We start from the raw sequence: 6,088 nt of genomic DNA on the forward strand, positions 1-6,088 counted from the left end.
TCTACTTTAAAAGCTGAAGCAAAAAAAATTAAATTGTAAGTTAAAGCTCGTGTGAGAATAAAGTGGTTTACCTTACTATGAATAGCCTGTTGTTTTCATAAAGTTTCTGCAGAGAACCTCCTCATTTCTTACCTACACTGCGCAACACAATTAAGGAATCTTTTTTTTTTTTTTTTGAAATCTCCTGTCACGACGCATAAATTTGAAATTTGGCTCAAAGGTGTCTAAGACCTTCCTCTGTAATGGTGCAAAAGCATGGTGCCCTGCAACATCACTCTCGAGTTAGGCAACGCTTCGAAGAGCAATGGTCTAAAAGTGCGAAACAAAGGCCAGAGCTGAGAGTTTCACGTGTGGTGTATGAAGGGTTAATGACGTCACGTTGGTACCAAATTTCACCACAATTCTGCCCAGCGCCACCGTGGACGCATCACACGATGGAAAGGCCGTGACACCCCCTCTTACACAAACTTCAGCCCTTCTTTTGACGCCTCGGCGTTGGTGGTCAGAACCGTGCCTCCCAACGTTGAAATCATGCGATTTTCGTATTGATGGTCGAGGAAAACTGTCACTCGGAATCGGCACGACAGGGCCTTAGGGGTGGTTTAGAACGAATCAGTGAAAACATCGCCACCCTTGGGGCGTTGATCCCCAAACACTTCACAGTGGAAAACGACAGTTGGCAGTGCATTGAGCAACAGGGCGACGTTCTTGAGATGCTTTGAGCCGACCGGCGTGGCCGAGCGGTTCTAGGCGCTTCAGTCTGGAGCCGCGCGACCGCTACGGTCGCAGGTTCGAATCCTGCATCGGCCATGGGTGCGTGTGATGGGCTTAGGTTAGTTAGGTTTAAGTAGTTCTAAGTTCTGTGGGACTTATGACCTCAGTTGTTAAGTCCCATAGTGCTCAGAGCCATTTTGAGAAGCTTTGACACTGCTGATATCCCTTGAAGATTCAATCGTTCTCTAAGGACAGTAAGGGCCATCGACCCCTCTGAAAGTGATCTTATCCCTTTGGGCTGTAGTGCAACCATAGTTTTTGATCTGGTGTACAGACTGGAACCACTAGGAACCGTTCTAAGCCATTCGACCAAAACTGAACACGTTAAGAAGCGGCAAAGGGTGCCTATGCTTCTACAGTCCTCTTGTTTCGAGCCATCGTGTGGTACTGAGACATTGGCACACGAGCGTAAATAGAACGATAAGGAGTCGGTATAAGAGCCCCCAGTTCGACAGCACCCTCGGTGCCACCTGCCTGTCTTTGTTGAGCACTACAAAAATGTACCTCGACGGGGAAAACCCATGACGAGAGACCTAGGATGCTGTAGGCTGGCGACTTTACCACTCTTGCAGCTGCTAGTAGGCATCTGGAACCAGAGGACTGTCGAAGAGGTTGCTTCTCTGTTAGCACATTTAAAGTCCGTCACAGTTTTTCTCTATTCAGGTACATTCTTTTAGTACTCGTAAAAGGCAGGCAGGTGGCACCAAGAGTATTTTCCAGCTCCGGGCAGGGGCAGGGGTGTCTAAAAGAAAATCTTTGCAGTTTTATTTACACATTTGCCATTACCGCACTCCTTCGTGATCGTGCCACACGACATCGCAGAAACAGGACGTCTGGAAAAGAATCAGCATCCTATGCTGCCTCCTGCCGCGTTTAAATTTCAATGAATGGTTTTGAATGGTCCATCGTGATTCCACACGGTACACCAGAGCAAATATTGGGGTTGCATTTCACTCCAGATGTGTGCGGTAACGTTCAGTGGGGTTGCTGTCCCCGATGCCCTTAGAGAAGGGTTGAGCGGTCGTTGGGTGACAGCAGTCTCAAAGGTTGACAAGAACGCCGCCCCCTTGCTCAACACACTGGGAACCGCGAAATGTGTGGGTACCAACGTCCCAAGGAAAGCGGTGGTTTCACTGACGCCCTGCATGCGACCTTCTAAGCCGCTTCGTGTCGATTCTGAGCGGCAGGGTCTCTGCAATGTTTACCTCGGCCACCCGTAAGAAAACTGCGTGATTTCAACGCCGGGCGGCGCAGTTCTGACCTCCATCACAGAGGCGTCAAAAGAAGGAGTGAATTGCGGGTAAGACGGAATGTGACGACCTAGTCAGCGTGTGACGCGTACACAGCGACATTGGGCAGAATTGTGATGAAATTTGGTTGCAATGTGATATTATTAACCCACCGTACACCTCACATGAACTTCTCAGCTCTAGCCTTTTTCCCGCATATGTAGACGCCTTACTGTTTGCAGCGACGCCGTGCCCGACGGTGACGTTTCAGGGCCGCCACGTTTTTGAATCATTACAGAGGGATGTTGTAGACACCTTTCAACCAAGTTGCATACTTCTGCGTCGCAATGGGGGGCAATTATGGAGTTTCGAAAAAGTGATCCTTTAATTGTGGCCGGCCGGTGTGGCCGAGCGGTTCTAAGCGCTTCAGTCTGGAACCGCGTGACCGCTACGGTCGCAGGTTCGAATCCTGCCTCGGGCATGGATGTGTGTGATGTCCTTAGGTTAGTTAGGTTTAAGTAGTTCTAAGTTCTAGGGGACTGATGACCTCAGATGTTAAGTCCCATAGTGCTCAGAGCCATTTGAACCTTTAATTGTGTTACACAGTTTACGAATCCATTTTAGAGCATACTTGTTAAATCCATACAAAAAAATTTTTTGAAGACGATTGCCAACAGCTGTTAGGCATTTAATAAAATGCATGAAACACAGCTGTCTATGCGTCATTTATCATTAGTACCAATACACTCATCAAAAAAAGCTTTGCATCACCCCGGTTCCCATAACTCCTGAAGATAGACGTTGACTGTGGATATTGTGTCACAGACACGGTCTCTTTGACTGTTCAGAGATGTCACTAAACCCGCCAAAAGATGTAAACAACCATGCATGAGCAGCGCCTATTAGACGATCAGTTCTAGTTATTCCACCAGGAAGGAGGTACACGGCTCTCGTGTTGTCTGTAGTTCAACCATGCCTAGACGGTCAATACCGCGTTTCGATCGCGTCCGCTTTGTTGTTTTGTGCCAGGAAGGGCTCTCAACAAGGCAAGTGACCAGACTTCTCGGAGGGAACCAAAGCGATGTTTTTCGGACATGGAGGAGGTACAGAGACACAGGAACTGTCGATAACATGCCTCGCTCAGGCCGCCCAAGGACTACTACTGCTGTGGATGACAGCTACCTACGGATTTTGGCTCGAGGGAACCCTAACAGCAACGCCACCATGTTGAATAATGCTTTTCGTGTAGCCACAAGAGGTCGTATTACGATGCAAACTGTGCGCAATAAGCTGCATGATGCGCAACTTCACTCCCGGCGTCCATGGCGAGGTCCATCTTTGCTACCACGACACCATGCAGCGCGGTACAAATGGGCTCAACAACATGCCGAATGGACTGCTCAGGATCGGCATCACGTTCTCTTCGCCGATGAGTGTCGCATATTCCTTCAACCACACAATCGTCAGAGACGTGTTTGGGGACATCCCGGTCACGCTGAAGGCCTTCAACACACTTTCAAGCGAGTGCACCAAGGTGGAGGTTCCCTGCTGTTTAGAGGTGGCGTTATGTGGGGCCGACGTACCCCGCTGTTGATAATGGAAGGCGTACGATACATGAATGCCATCCTCCGGCCGATAGTGCAACCACATCGGCAGCATATTGGCGAGGCATTCGTCTTCACGGACAATTCGCGCCCGCTTCGTGCACATCTTGTGAATGACTTCCTTCAGGATAACGACATCGCTCGATTAGAGTGGCCAGCATGTTCGATGAGGTTCATGTCTGGAGAACATGTTCTCCAGACGTGAACCCTATCGAACATGCCTGAGATAGATTGAAAAGGGCTGTTTATGGACGACGCGACCCACCAACCACTCTCAGGCATCTAAGCTGAATCGCAATTGAGGAGCGGGACAATCTGGACCAACAGTGCCTTGATGAACTTGTGGACAGTACGCCAAGACGAATACAGGAATGCATCAATGTACGAGGACGTGCTACTGGGTATTGAAGGTACCGGTGTGTACAGCAATCTGGACCACCACCTCTGAAGGTCTCGCTGTATGGTGGTACAATATGCAATGTGTGGTTTTCATGAGCAATAAAAAGGACGGAAATGATGTTTATGTTGATCTCTACTCAAATTCTCTGTACAGGTTCCAGAACTCTCGGAACCGAGGTCATGCAAAACTTTTTTTGATGTGTGTGTATTATTTACGTGTCATGCCACGTCATACCAATATTGGTAATTTTGTTTATGCAGCCCCATCAGGAGTACTCTACATTATAAGAACAAACAGCTGTCCTTACTCGAAACGAAAGCACAGTTACAACTTGCATCTGATTCACCAACTCTTGAGTTCGGAAACCTCTTCGTACTTTTCATGATAAGCAGTTCCGATGGAGCAGCATTAACAACATTGTCATTTTGGTATGACATGACATGATACGTGAATAAAACATGATATTTTATACTGTTATGATGGTTATTAGTAAAATACCTACTGACAGTTGCGTGTCATGCATATTATAAAATATGTCCATACTATTTGTACCTGAAATGTGTATCTGGATCGTCGTATAGCGGACGGAATATTTTATTTATTTATATATTTATCCTGATCTGATATTAGAGGACTGAATAACATCTCCAGCTTCAGATGACGGTTAGTAACGTATCTACTAAAGCAACTACAAGGATTACCTGTCCCTGTACACACTCGTTACCCTCGCACATCGGATCTCTCATACAGGATTAGGGTTTCACATATACAATACGGTTTTTACATCATATTTACCTCAGAAATAACAATTTCAGTGTGAAAAATAATATTAACATGATCTGAGTTCCCACAGCGACAGTGTGAGTAAAATAAAAATACTGACCAAGAACTAATAAATACTGGCAATACTTGTACTACACTATGAGTGGTAACAGAAACAATAATAATAAAGACAATAGTAAGACAAAAATAACAATAATGATAGTGGCAGATATAAAAAGAATTAATAGGTGTACCAGATGTTTTCTGATAGGGCGAGTTCTGAGGAAAGGAAATTTAAAGAGAATGCACCAGCTAAGAATAATGGGAAATGAGGAAGATCTGGTTGGAAAGAAGGATGTGCGAGGAGAACGAGTGTGTACAGTGACAGTGGTGATCCTTTTAGTTGCTTTAGTACATACGTTACTGTCATCTGAAGCTGGAAATGTTATTCAGTCCTCTAATATAATGTAAGGGGTTTATTCAAAGTCGAGTTCATGCTACTGAGGAAGAATTCTAGAAAGTGGCTGAACGATGGAGTGAGACAGAAAGGATTTTGCCCTAATGGGAATGGGTGTTTCTGCCATGTTGTTGCTAAGATCAAAGTGTAGTATCTGTTCTTATCAGCTTAATATCTGATTAACTCATTTTTGGCTCATGACGGAGTGCTAGGGGCTTGCTCCATCTCTGTCGCGGGTTGGCCCGACATTAAAGGCAAGAGCACTAACGTCGTGAAGAGTTATGAGCGACGGTGTACGTTGATAAAATAGTAGAGAAGGCAAAGGATATGGAAATCTTAGCACTTGTCTGCATGTAGTAAGGGTTGCTGTGCATTTGGTTGTGAAATATGATGAAAGAGTCAAACATCACAGATAACATAGGCATTCATAACTAGTTCTAGGTTATATGAGCTTTCCTAAGAAAGACCTTGGAGGATAATACCGGTGTAATCAATAACTGAACATGTAAGTGTTTGTGTAAGTTTCTTTTTCAGGTCAATATTTTCATTTATTTATTGAATTTTTTTTAATATGAAATGGAGAGATGTTGATACCTCCTTGCACATTGCAATTACGTGCTAGGTCCAATTTAGATTTTCATCTGTTGCTAAACCTAGACTGTTCGCTGAAGGAGAGATGTCGATATTCGTTACATTTAGGGTTAAATATGGCAGGGATTCCCCTTATTTCGGGCCAATGAGCCTAGAATGACCAACCAGTACTGCTTGGGTACTGCTTTAACCCGTAGGGTTTTGATAGTGCACGCAGGAAGGTATTAAGATTCTCGATAGCTGTCTTCAGGTTTACATGTTTTGCTTTTTG

General features: G+C 45.3%; 1 pseudogene; it reads left to right on the forward strand.

Annotated features, from left to right (window-relative positions):
- The first annotated feature begins 5,336 nt into the window (after positions 1 to 5,336).
- On the forward strand, positions 5,337 to 5,477 carry LOC126196655 (U2 spliceosomal RNA; annotated as a pseudogene).
- The last annotated feature ends 611 nt before the right edge of the window (positions 5,478 to 6,088 follow it).

The sequence above is a fragment of the Schistocerca nitens genome, chromosome 7, assembly GCF_023898315.1.
Source record: "Schistocerca nitens isolate TAMUIC-IGC-003100 chromosome 7, iqSchNite1.1, whole genome shotgun sequence".
Classification (NCBI taxonomy): Eukaryota; Metazoa; Arthropoda; class Insecta; order Orthoptera; family Acrididae; genus Schistocerca; species Schistocerca nitens.